The following is a 13770-nucleotide window of genomic DNA, read 5'->3' as shown; positions in this document are numbered from 1 at the left end:
GCTGCTGAGCAGCATTATCAAAACTCAGTGTAATTTCCATTGATGCTGCCAAATGGGAGAGGAAAGGGTTTACCTATAAGCCTTGGTCGAAGTCCCTCAATCATTCCTTCCGAGGAGTTCAACACTCTGCTCCAGGAGAGAGCCACTTTGACTCTGAACATACCTGGATTCTCTGTCCGGCAACTAGATGGACTTGTCCTCTCAGTAATCTTACTGCTGTCTCCCGATGGCACTGAAACAAACTGCTGAAAGATTATTTGGAAAGTAGACCAACGTGTCACAGGACAGTCTGTGGCCTTCCTTTCTTGGACTCTGGGAAGGGATCTCAGTTTCAAGGTTTACTGTTCTCTTCTGTGATGGAGATGGCTTCATTTGCATCCCTGTCGTTGACTCCTATTCCCATTTCAGGCCCAAATCACCAGCTACCCCTGAATAACGTTATTTACAAAATTTCACATCATCTCAGACTCAACGTGTCTAAGACTGATTTACTCATCCACACACATCCCAACCCAACCACACCCCTAAAGACTCTCCATCACGATCTTCTCATGTCTGGTTATCCGCCCCCCTCCCCACCTTCCTCCCCACCCCCGGCTTGGAAACTTTGGAAACTTTGAATGGTCTCGGGTATTTTCCTCCTTTGTCTCCAAATTCAAAGCGTGACTAGGCGATTCCACTTCTTCCCAGGCAGTCTGCCACGGAACCAGAGTTGCTTCCCCAAGCCACCACTCACCCCGTGACCTGGATTGCACTACATGACTCAACTGTTGACTTCTCGAATTCTAGTCTCCTACATTACTCAACTCTAACTCGAACCACATCATCTCCTTTTCCAACACCCAGTGCTCATCAGATCCAATCCAAACTCAAAAGGCCTCATTAATTGTTTCCAGATTTTTCTTTGGCTCCTCCAACCACACCAGCCAGGCTACTTCTCTTTATCATTTTGTATATTTCCTGAGTGCTCAGTGTTCACAGCTATATGTCTTCCCTCATGTGCCTAAATAATAGATAAGAGATAAATGTAAATTCTAAAATAAAAAGTAACCCAAAAACTTAAAAGCTGTATACTTTCAAATTTAAATGGATATCGTTTTTGGAAACATTATTATTATTATTTTATTTTTTATCCTCACCTGAGGACATTTTTGCATTTATCTTCAGATAGAACAGAAGGGAGAGAGGGAGGAAAAGAGAGACAGAAACATTGATATGAGAGACACATCGTCTGGTTGCCACCCACATGACCCCAACTGGGGCTGGGGACAAACCGCAACCGAGGTACGTGCCCCTCGCGGGAACTGAACCTGGGACTCTCTGGTCTGCGGGCTGATGCTCTAACCGCTGAGCCAAGCCAGCCAGGGTGGAAACATTATTATATAAATATACTTTAGCTCACCAGATCTATTCAAGGGGTCAAATTCCTAGAGTGAGTGCTTTGGAAATAGAAATGACCTAAATTCTGGTAATTCAGACAATTTATACAAATATATATATTAACAATATTCTGCTCTATTAAATAATTAAAATTCAGATAGACCTTAATGATATGTTTTATTAAATAAAAGGAAGTTGGTCTCCAATAGAAAATTTTAATTTCAAAATAAATAAATAAATATCTCCCTGAGGCAGATACTCATAGTAAATTTAACAAACTGCTACTACCATTTAATTGAATCCAACCTTTAAATTAAAAAAGAAGACATATTAAAAGCAATATGGTAATTGTATATTAGGTGGTATTGCCTTTTGGTGTTTCAAACAATCAAGGCAACAGTGATTAACCTCATCATTACTTTATAATGTTCATCTGGGGAAAAAAATAGCTCTTCTAAGTTCAAATTTTCTAAAATTGAAACCCACAAAGCTCCCAAGAACACAGGGCAATAAAGCATAGGGTGCTTCATTAGAGGAAGTCTATAATTACAGATCACTGAATAAATAAAATGGATGCGATCGAGTTACATGGGAGTTGACCAGTTAGTAGAAAATGTTATAGAATTACAAAATTAGGCACCAATACCTCAAAGATATAATTATGTCAATTTCTGAACATTATGTGCTTCTTTTACTATAAAGTCATGAATGATAATTATGCTTAAATAATCTGCTAAAAGCTGATGAAACCAGACAAAATACTGGCATTTAAAGACTGTCATTCTTAGGCGTTTACCTTCATACGTGCATTATTTTAATTGATGTGTCTACTTGGCCTCTGCATTTCTTTGATTTTTCTTTCTATTTTTCTTTTTTCCTTTATTGAGTTTAGAAAGAGACAGGAAATGCGAGGGAGAGAGAGATAGAAACGTTGATGAGAGAGAACATCGACTGGCCGCCTCCTGCATGCCCCCCACTGGGGATCGGGCCCACAACCTGGGCATGTGCCCTGACCGGGAATCGAACCAGTGAACTCTTGGTGCATGGGTCGACGCTCAACTACTGACCCACACCAGCCGGACTGATTTTTCTTTTCAAATTAAAATAAACTTCCATGGTTGATATCATATATTATTTTAAGAAGTAACTCTGTCGCTATCTAGCTGTGATTGTGCGACTACTGTTTGCAAATATTGTTATGTGTTTATTGAAATGGATAGAGCGGTGATCAGAGACACACTTGTAAATCGGCACCTGATTTCATGCTTCGGTTTAAGGAGAAAAGATGCACAATTTCAAATTTGTTCAAGCACATCTCTTCTTGGGACAGTAGGCTCCAGAGAGGAGAGCGGGGAGGACTAGACACAGCTAATCAGCATCGCTTCAATCAGACCCTCAGCACATTCCTTATTTAGTTTTTTTTTTTTTTTTTTTAATCCTCATCCGAGGACATTTTTCCATTTTTTGTACAGACAGAGTGGGAGGGAGAGAGAGGAAGAGAGAGAGAGAGGGAAACATCAATGTGAAAGGGACACATCGAGTGGCTGCCACCCGCACGACCAACCAGGGCCGGGGACAAACTGCAACCGAGGTACATGCCCTTAGCGGGAACCGAACCCGGGTCTCTCCGGACCGCAGGCCGACGCGCTAACCGCTGAGCCAAACCGGCCAGGGCCCTTATTTAGTTTTTAATTTACTCCTTCAAGCTTTCCACACACAACCACGGGGCGATTACTCGGCGGACAGCACTGTGAGAGACGGAGAACTACAAGGCATCCTCTTAAGGTTACGTTGCTACAAGTAAGTCAATTGTGCGTTTCCTTCTCTGTGCAGTCTAATTTGAAAATTAAGTAAAGTTTTGGCTAATAAAGAGCCTTGCTTCTCAATCCAAGTAAAAATGAAATACTCTCTAAAAATCTCTACTTGTTTGATAGGTGATATATCTGCAGAACAGAGAGAAAAACAGCAGATGTTTGGCTTTTAGAACACTAATTTAATAGAACATCCTATATTTTGTTATACTTTGGGCACAGTTCAAGTGTTTTCTGAAGCCAAAAGTTCCCATTTAGAAAAGCAAGTTATTTTTGTACAGTCCCTATACTGATAAATTACCTCAGATAAATATGTGATAAAAGGCGGACTTGCTGATCTTTATTAAATAAAGTATACTGAAGACTGGGGCTATTTTGCTTGTCCACTGAATAATCTTTTTTAATATTCTTAATTATTTCTCCTATTTTAGATTAGTAAAAAGATATTCAAAATCGAACGTCTCTTACTCTTCATAAATGGGGTTAAAAAATGGTATCTGCCAGTCCTGGCCGGTTTGGCTCAGGAGTTGGAGCGTTGGCCTGCAGACCAATGAGCCATGGGTTCGATTCCGGTCAAGGGCATGTGCCTCGGTTGCAGTTCGTCCCGGCCCTGGTTGGGTTGTGTGGGTGGCAACCAGTCGATGTGGCTCTATCACATCGATGTTTCTCTCTCTCTCTCTCTCCCCTCCCTCCCTCCCTCCCACTCTATCTGATAATAAGTAGAAAAATATCCTTGGGTGAGATATTAAAAAAGCAATAATAATAATAAAAGTGGTATCTGCCAAAAGGGTGCAGAGTGAGGAGGTTACTATATGATTCCAGGCAAAGATTTAGGACCAGGTGATATTTTGTTCTTTTTATGATTTGCTCACCGAAAGTCACCAGTGAAATCTTTGCACACGACCTGATTTCATTTGACTCTTTATTTCCTATTTATAGCCTGCATCAACAACAGGCACTGCAGTCCACAAAGAAATGGTGAGGACGGTCTTCTACTCTGCTTCTTTGGCAGCCGGTGATTTCCAGTATAAGGGCAATTCAGCCTTATCCTTTATAAGGAATCCACTACCTATGCTCTTATGATGTATGGAATCCGGGTCTTCCACAGGACTAGGGCTCTCTATTTCAGGAAGAGGAAGAAAGGAATGCAGCATGATTTCTTAAAGCAATTACCTACCTTGGGAGGTGTTTAAAATATCATTATATTTGTTTTAGTAACTAAGCACTCACACTGTCTTCAGTAAAAAAAAGGAAAAGCATATTTAGAGACGCTATTCATTGCTGAGATCGTCTTTGCAGCCAGGCTAGAGGAAGCTATACACGGATGTGACCTGAGGTGAGGATAAACTGAGGCAGAGGTCACTTCCACCTCAGGGTCAAACCTGGAGACCTCTGCACGTGCCAGACGGATTAATGGTCCTCATTTAACAGGTGGCTCAGGAAAAGTTGTCAACATCCAGCTATAGCCAAGATACGAGACAGTTGTCTCTAAATCTCATTAGAATGACCGGGGCATGTTCATTTAGAACAAAAAGAAAGAAGATGATACATTAACCGACCACACTGTATTTTCTCGGAAGAAATATTTACAAACAGAACTGTATCCACAGGAAACCAGGCTACTGATTAGGTGACTTCATTAAGGCCTGTTTCCCACGGTGGCCCTGTAAGAACAGGGAGAAGGTTTTCCTATTTAAAATCTCTCTTAATGTCAAATAATCTGCTAAGGAAACTGTCTTAAATGTCAAACTTCACCACCAAATGATCAACTATGGCGGAGTTTGAGTTTCATATACAACAAAAAAGTGGCTAAGTAATAGTAGGGTATTGCCTTTCTGTTTGGGGAATTATATATTTTGTTTTATTAGACTGAACCATGCGAAGTTCATTTTTATAGGCTGAAAAATGGCCAAACAGCAACAATTTCATATGGTTCAAACCAATATTTAGGGATCTAGCAAAGCCATGTGAACTATTACCAACTCTCTGAGAAAATATTTCAAAATAAAAGAGGGAATCTTTGTATATACCAAACTCTATTTATAATGTAGGACACCTGAAACTTGTGTCATGTTATAAACTCATGTTACTTCAGTTTACAAAAAAGAAGAGGAGCCCTGGCCGGTTTTGCTAAGTGGTTAGAGCATCGGCCCGCGGACCAGAGAGACCCGCGTTCGGTTCCCACTAAGGGCACGTACCTCGGTTGCAGTTTGTCCCCGGCCCTGGTTGGGGTCATGTGGGTGGCAACCAGTCAATGTGTCTCTCTCACATCAACGTTTCTCTCTCTCTTCCTCCCCCTCTCTCTCCCGCTCTATCCCAAGATTGTCGAAGATTAAAAAAGAGGAGAGGGGTAGACAAGAGTGGAAGATTGTAAGATGCAGACAGCTATGACAATGAAAACGCGCCTTTGAAAATATTTCCTGCCCTGGCCAGTTTGGCTCAGCGGTTAGAGCGTCAGCCTGCGGTCCAGAGAGACCCGGGTTCAGTTCCCGCTAAGGGCACGTACCTCGGTTGCAGTCTGTCCCCGGCCCCGGTTGGGGTTGTGTGGGTGGCAACCACTCGATGTGTCTCTCTCACATCGATGTTTCTCTCTCTCTCTCTCTTCCTCCCTCTCTCCTTCCCGCTGTCTGAAGATGAATGCAAAAATGTCCTCAGGTGAGGATTAAGAAAAAAAAAAGAAAAAGAAAAAAAATGCATTATTCGAAAGCCATCGTCCTGCCAGTCCCTACACTGCATTGGTCCTACCTCCATGTTCTTTTTCTTTTTTAATCCTCACCTGAGGACATTTTTTAGATACTTTGTTGAGAGAGAGAGAGAGAGAGAGAGAGAGAAACATCGACGTGAAAGGGACACATCAAGTGGTTGTCACCCACAGGACCCAATCAGGGCCGGGGACAAACTGCAATCGCGGTACGTGCCCTTAGCGGGAACCGAACCTGGGACTCTCTGGTCTGCGGGCCGACGCTCTAACCGTTGAGCTAAACCAGCCAGGGCCCTACCTCCATGTTCTAACTGTGTGTGACTCATCGATTCGAGATGAAGACACGCCAGTGCTCTCTGCACACAGTCAGCACGTCCTTTTGCCTCTCCTCTCCAAGGTGGAGATGTTGCTAGTGTTTCACTGAGGTCAATAACTGGTACCTGTTTCCCCTAAAGCTCAGGGATGGTTTGCAAGCTCTCTCAGAACTCTGTCCCTTGCCCCCACCCCAGCACAGGAACGCAGGGCAGCTTATCTTGTCATTTTAACGACACATCTTTGAGGTATGATTTCACTGGGGAGAGATTTAGAAATCAAAGCTTAAGCAGGACTTGTGAAAGCAAGTTATGCAGTTCCGAGCAAAACGCAATCTCTAGAAGTCATTTTTCCCCTCAGCAAGCATTAATGAATGTCAAGCCTTTATAGATTAGTTAATATACTTAGAGATAGAGAATACATGTTTGTTTTTCCAAAACCTTGATACAGCCAGCACCTCACTGAGAGCTGAATAAACACATCCACTCATTATGGCATTTTTTGGAGAAGAATTCAGCAATATTTGCAAAGAAGTCACATTGATTTAACACATGAAATAATGACAACTGCTTCAAGTATTAACATATCTGCCACGTTGGCGCGTATTAATTGTTATTTTATTTTTGTGTCTTCGAATTTATCAGATAAAAAAACAACAACCAACTCCATTCAACCAAATATCTAATTACATTTCTCATGCTCTTTGTCATTTTCGTAAGTTTTTTGAAAGCGAACGCCAGCATGACTTTTATTAATGTCAGAGAATGCATTTTTCCCTTTTGATAAAAGAAGAAAGAACCTTTCACATTCAAAATTCAATTTTTCTCCTAACATTTCCAATATGACATAAACATACGGTAAATAAAATTATTCTAATAAATTTTAGAGCCAGTGGACCAGTGAGGGGATCTCTGAGCATGCTGCGAATATACTGAATACTAAAGAGCATCGGAAATATCAAAATCAGTGAACTTTTAAGAAAAATGGAATAATTCCATAGCTTTTCATTAAAGAAAAACATAAGCAGTAATAACAATTAGCCAAGATACGTCTACGTATTGAAAAAGACTGACAAGTGGACCAGACGTGATGGCGGTTTTCAAGAGTTTTACATAGTGGGATATACTGGTTAGAAAAGTGTATATACATATACATATACATATACATATACATATACATATACATATACATATACATATACATTTTTATCCTCACCCGAGGACTTTTTTTTTTGCATTTATCTTCAGATAAAGCAGGAGGGAGAGAGAGAGAGAAACATCGATGTGAGAGAGACACATTGAGTGGCTGCCACCCACACAACCCCAACTGGGGCCGGCGACAAACTGCAACCGAGGTACGTGCCCTTAGCGGGAACCGAACCTGGGACTCTCTGGTCCGTGGGCTGACGCTCTAACCGCCGAGCCAAACTGGCCAGGGCAAAAAAAGTATATTTTTGCTTTTTATTTCCTCAACAGGAATGTAATTAAGGTTAGGTTTAGAAATAAAACACTTTGCCTGAGGTAAAGAAATAAGACACATCAAATAATTTCAAAAAAAAAAAAAAGAATGATTGCATTCGAGAACAATGGGACTTGTGAGGAATCCGAGAGCAGTGGGTGTTTCCCTGGACATCCCTCGCGATCTCAGCACTACTGGTGCTACCACGCGTGTCTCCTCCTGGGACATTCAGAAACATGCCGCCTTGACCATTTGTCTCCGAGATACACACGAGCACACCTGGAGGCAGGGAGCTGGCTCGGGTAACCTCGATAGCACCCCAGTGCTTCATGGAAACCAAATCACAGAAAACAAATTTCAAAGCATTGCTACAACACTAAGTGAACTGAGGATCAACTGCAAACAGACCCAGAGATAATGCTGTGGAATGAAATGCGACAAGCCCTATTATAGCACTTACAGGGGACAAACTGCAACCGATGTAAACTCTGTGTAGATATGATACCTTAAGCCTCTGGGGATTAAAAAAAGAAAAACAGGAAACTCTTCAGCAAAATCTGTGAGAAATGGGAAGCTGTTTGCTCAGAGTATGTAAAGGATTCATCAGAGAAAAATGTTCAAACCTACTTTAAGAGAGATGAGAACTATTTCTTAGTATATCAGAAGAGGGCTGAATAAGACAGTGTCCTGACAGAAGTCCTCGAGGGAAACGCTCCCCTTTTTATTTGCTGCAGAGATCATGTTGGAATTGATGGGAAAAGATAGACATTTTGAAATAAATAAAACAGGTCACTTGCAGGAAGAGAATTTCTTTTAGAAGTGGATTCTTGTTAAAAGAGACTCAGTTTTATTCAAGTTAAAATGTTCATTTTGTTCCTTGAACAAAGTGGGGCGGGCCCAGCTGGTGTGGCTCAGTGGTTGAGCCTCGACCCATGCAGCAGGAGGTCGCCGGTTCGACTCCCACTCAGGGCACATGCCCAGGTTGTGGGCCCGATCCCCAGTGGGGGCCATGCAGGGGGCGGCCAATCGATGTTCTCTCTCATCCATGTTTCTATCTCTCTCCCTCTCAAATCAATAAAGAAAAGAAAAAAAAAGGGGGGGTGAGGGTGCAGATTTTGCTTCTTTCATTAACTGTTATCACTTAGGCAAAACACAGGGACTTCCAGGACTTGACCCATGCAGTCACACAGGTCCCAGTGCTCAGAGGGGCCCCAGAGTTGGTTTAATTCTCTGCTACTGCCATGTTGAAATGAACAATCTTTGAACGAGAGGCCCATCTTTTCATTTTGCAGTGAACCCTGCAAATGATATAGCCGATGCTGGTCAAAATGAAACCCATCTGCAACATAATAAACTGCCCTGATGGCCTATTTCTCGCCAGATTCTTATTAACATTTGAAACAGATTACAAGGTCTTCGACATGATGTAGTAGTTACTATTCCTGATAATTCCTTAATGCTATTTTCTTTAACATTCATAAAATCACATCAAAGAAGAATTTCCCAGTGGTTGAGTCACTTCCTTCAGAGGCCGCGCTAACTTTTCAATCCACTCAAGCGTGATTTAGGAAGATAATTGTCTCAATGCTCCAATTAGCACTGAAAAGAAATGTTTGGCTGTTGAAAAGAACATTGAAAGTGGGGAAAAAAAAACCCGACACAGTAGCTTGGGATCACCTTTCTGCTAAGTTCAGGTCCAAGCGGGCATCTGGGGCAAAGGTGTCAAACTGAAACCAATGAAAACTCAGACATGTGTATTTACTCTCTGGAGAACATTCGAGAACATCCATCCAGAGGGAACAGAAGCCCTTAATGTAAAGTTCAAATAAGAATAATTTTTTTTTACTTTCTTTTCCTCCCCCAATTTTTATTAATTTATTTTTGTTACAGATGTTTCTCCTTTTTCCCCCCTAGACACCCGCCTCCCCCCCTAGCATTGTTGTCCACGTCCATTGGTTATGCGGACATGCACATAAGTTCTGTGGTTCATCTCATCCATCCTCCCCACCCTGCTATTCTGAGGTTTGTCAGTCTGAACCATACTAATTTTTTTCCTTTATTGATTTTAGAGAGAGAGGAAGGGAGAGGGAGAGAGAGAGAAACATCGATTGGCCGCCTCCTGCATGCCCCCCACTGGGGATCGGGCCCACAGCCCGGGCATGTGCCCTGACCGGGAATCGAACTGGCGACCTCTTGGTGCGTGGGTTGATGCTCAACCACTGAGCCACACTGGCCGGACTAATGAAACGTTTTGGCTGGCCATTAACCAAGGGATGGAAATCACTCAGAGCAATGAGTGAGGAGACAGGAGGAACGCCTTTGGTGAGATGGAACTCAAGGAATGAAAGCCCCTGTGACCTTAATATGAAGGCCAAAGGTCCCACGCCGTGGGGGTGGGGGTGGGACAAACCTTGGCTCTCTCTTGGTCCAGAAAGTTCCTATAGAGGCTTTGCCCAAATCGTTTGTCATTCCCACCCCTTGGAAATTCTAAAAGATATATTTCTGGCAGAAAGAGTAATTCCAGGTGGGTGGTCTGAGAAGCAATACCTGGATACATGCAAATGAACACTGTTTGAAAATAACTATCAGACTGTCATACAAGACCCTGACATCAATACTGTATGCCTTTCTAAGCTAGTTTTAAACACTTCAATGGAAGTAAAAAGAAAATGAGTTATGATAATCAATTGTATTATTACACAGACACACACAAAAAGCCCTTTAATTGTGGGAGTCTGGCCCTGGCCGGTTTGGCTCAGCGGTTAGAGCGTCGGCCTGCAGACCTGAGGGTCCTGGGTTCGGTTCCCGCTAAGGGCATGTACCTCGGTTGCAGTTTGTCCCCGGCCTGGTTGGGGTTGTGTGGGTGGCAGCCACTCGATGTGTCTCTCTCACATCGATGTTTCTCTCTCTCTCTTCCTCCCTGTCTCTCTCCCACTCTATCTCAAGATAAATGCAAAAATGTTCTCGGGTGAGGATAAAAAATATATAATAATAATAATAATAATAGTGGGAGTCTGTATAATAAGTGTGTGTGTATGTGTGCATGTGTTTATATACATAGTGTGTGTGCACATATGCGCACACACTGTATATATTCTGTCACCTTTGGTATACTTAAAAGGCATCTTTGCTAATGAGTTCATCTAGTAAAACCATATCCATATTCACTTTTGAACATACTGAAGTTTCATTGACCTCACACATATTTCCAACTGCCCAAGCCCACCGAACACCTATGAACACATCATGTCTACATGGACAAGGATAAGGTCAAATGGTGATTATTCTTTCCTATCACTCTTCTGAGATAAGCACTTCTTTACTCTCAGCGAAAATAAAGACATACTGCTTGAAGCCTTTCTGGACTGCTCCTAGAAAATTAGCGGTTATTAGCTATTACAGAACGGCAAGCACACTGCGGCATGACGGAAACACATCCGGCAGGAGGGTCTATCATAACACATGGCATACTGCCGTTCCAAGTAGATTCGGAATCAACTGGTTTTTTTTTTTAGAAATGAAATGAAAGCAAAAAGGGGCCCTCCCAGAGAGCCCCGTAGAGTTGTGAAAACACAAAGTGGAGGAAAATGTAAGAAAACAGAAAGGGACTGCTTCATTCCTTTGCAATGCAACCTGGACTGCTGAGGCAGTTCTCACCACCGTATTTATACATCAGATCGCTCACAAACCATGATGTCACCCACCAGGAACTCATGCATATGGAAGAGTGTGACAGTGTGACGGTCCCGAAGCAGGGAGAGAGGCTTCATCAGCTCCAAACAGCCACACGGTTTTACGGATAAAATCACAGACAAGCAGTATGTGGCGATCAGAAACTAGTTGCTGAAACTGCCCACAGGCCGGGGTGTGTGTGTGGGGGAGAAGCTTATAACAAAGGACTTATGTTTTGTGAACAGAAACACAGGATTTCTTGAATGTCAGAGATTTAGAGATCGCCAGCTTCCCCGGAAAGGCCTCCTTTCCCTAACATATTTGTGAGACAAGCAACTAAGGTAGCTTCTTATTCCCCCCCCCCTCAAAACAAAAGAAATCCCTGGCACATGGCCTCGTTTTCTGTTTAAATAATGCCTTTTCCTTTAAGACATACTGCTGTCTGCGTAGATGTCTGCAATGGTGCCACAAGATGCAGACTTGTGGTTTGACTTTAGTACGAAAGCACAATCAATTCTTAGTTGCTTTGTGTTTAAAGGGCTGTATCCTTCAGAAGTGTTCACTACAGTCCAGGGCACTCAATATCTTCCTAGCATTATGATCATCTACGATTTGAAAAGAGAGAACTTAAACATTTCCTTATAAAGATGTTGATTTTTGTTGTTGTTGTTAATTCGCACCTGAGGATATCTTTCCATTGATTTTTAGAGTAAAAAGGAGGGAGGCGGGGAGAGACAGACAGACAGACAGACAGACATGGATGTGAGAGAGACACAGCACTTGGTTGCCTCCTGCACAACCCTGACCAGGGCCAGGGATCGAACCTGAAACCCAGGCACATGCCCTGACTGAGAACCAAACCCCAGGCCCTTTGGTCTGCAAGCCAACACTCTAACAACTGAGCCAAACCGGGAATCGAACCGGGACCTCTCAGTCTATGGGACGACGCTCAATCCACTGAGCCACACCGGGCAGGGCTACGTCTCATCACATGTTGAGGAGAAACAGAGACTGAGCTATAGAGGTGGACCCTGGCCCTGGGACAGGCCCAGAAATGCAGGAGAACATGACAAGTGTCGTTCCTGCTTATGTGTGGTTTATGTTCTAGTAAGAGGATTCTGTTTTTAATTGAAAAGTTTACAAGCGCCTGGCCAGGTGGCTCAGTGGATTGAGCGTCGTCCCATGGACTGAGAGGTCCAGGTTCGATTCCCGGTCAGGGCACATGCCCGGGTTGCGGGCTCCATCTCCAGTAGGGGGCGTGCAGGAGGCGGCCGATTGATATTCCTCTCCCCTCCTCTCCCTTCCCCTCTCTCTAAATCAATAAAAATCATATTTAAAAAAATAATGGCCAGCTAGCCCTTAGAACAAAGCTGCACTGACTCTTTGAGTGAAGAAAAAGAGATGCAAAGAAAAATACAACAAAACCGAACGACATAATGGATTCCAGTTACGCCAGACTGAGCTCCGACTCAGAACCCGTTGCCGCAAACAAGGAGAGCTTCCTTTTAAACACCGGGGAAGACACAGGGGAGGCGGTCTCACATACCATACTGAATTTCAGTAGAACTAGGTCGGTTAAACACTCTGTCCTGAGACACACACCTTTCATTTTCAATTGTTTTCAAATAAAAAGAGAAAAATCCCCTTTTCCAGTTGGATTGTTTAAATGCACCTACAGCTACTCCTGTCTAGCAAAGGCTAGGCAAGCTCTCCCTACTGGTGCATTTCAAAAAAGGTTCAATTGGCAAAAGAAAGCAAGTGCAAAGGGTTTTTGACAAAAGAGGACTAGAGGGAACACATTTCCTTTCGCAGAAATACTGTTCTAGGAAAGCAAAGGCGGTAGCAACTCAAAACAGGAACGCACAGATACTGGTGAGCTAATCAGGGAATTTGGAAAACTTCCTCAACTTCAGACATTCAGCTGCATGAAATTATTAGCTTAAAAATGGAGATGGGGGTTATGACATAAAAAGGAGAGACTCAACATCCAAACAAAACAATGTATTTTGACTTTCAGATTACCACACAGTCTAACACAGCCTACTGGGAGAATGTGGTTCTTCTACCACGAATCATATAGGTCTGAAAAAAATGGGGGGAGGGAAGAAATAAACCAAAGAACTTATATGCATATATGTATAACCAATGGACACAGACAACAGTGTGGTGAAGGCACGGGGGGGCGGCAGCAGCGGGGAGGAGGGTGTCAGTGGGGGAATAAAGGGGGGACATCTGTAATACTTTCAACAATACAGATAAATTAAAAAAAAAATTCCTGCCCTGGCCAGTTTTGCTCAGTGGTTAGAGCATCAGCCAGTGGTCCAGAGAATCCTGGGTTCGGTTCCCACTAAGGGCACGTACCTCGGTTGCAGTTTGTCCCCGGCCCCGGTTGGGGTCATGTGGGTGGCAACCACTTGATGTGTCTCTCTCACATTG

General features: G+C 43.0%; 1 protein-coding gene across 1 annotated transcript in view; it reads right to left on the bottom strand.

Annotated features, from left to right (window-relative positions):
* The window catches only part of DIAPH2 (diaphanous related formin 2), a 924489-nt gene that overhangs the window by 180869 nt on the left and 729850 nt on the right, over window positions 1-13770 (bottom strand). The window lies entirely within an intron of this gene.

Source organism: Molossus molossus, unplaced genomic scaffold (assembly GCF_014108415.1).
Source record: "Molossus molossus isolate mMolMol1 unplaced genomic scaffold, mMolMol1.p scaffold_m16_p_2, whole genome shotgun sequence".
In the NCBI taxonomy this organism is placed as follows: domain Eukaryota; kingdom Metazoa; phylum Chordata; class Mammalia; order Chiroptera; family Molossidae; genus Molossus; species Molossus molossus.
The sequence above is the reverse complement of the archived record's forward strand: the minus strand, read 5'-3'. Positions and strand labels throughout refer to the sequence as shown.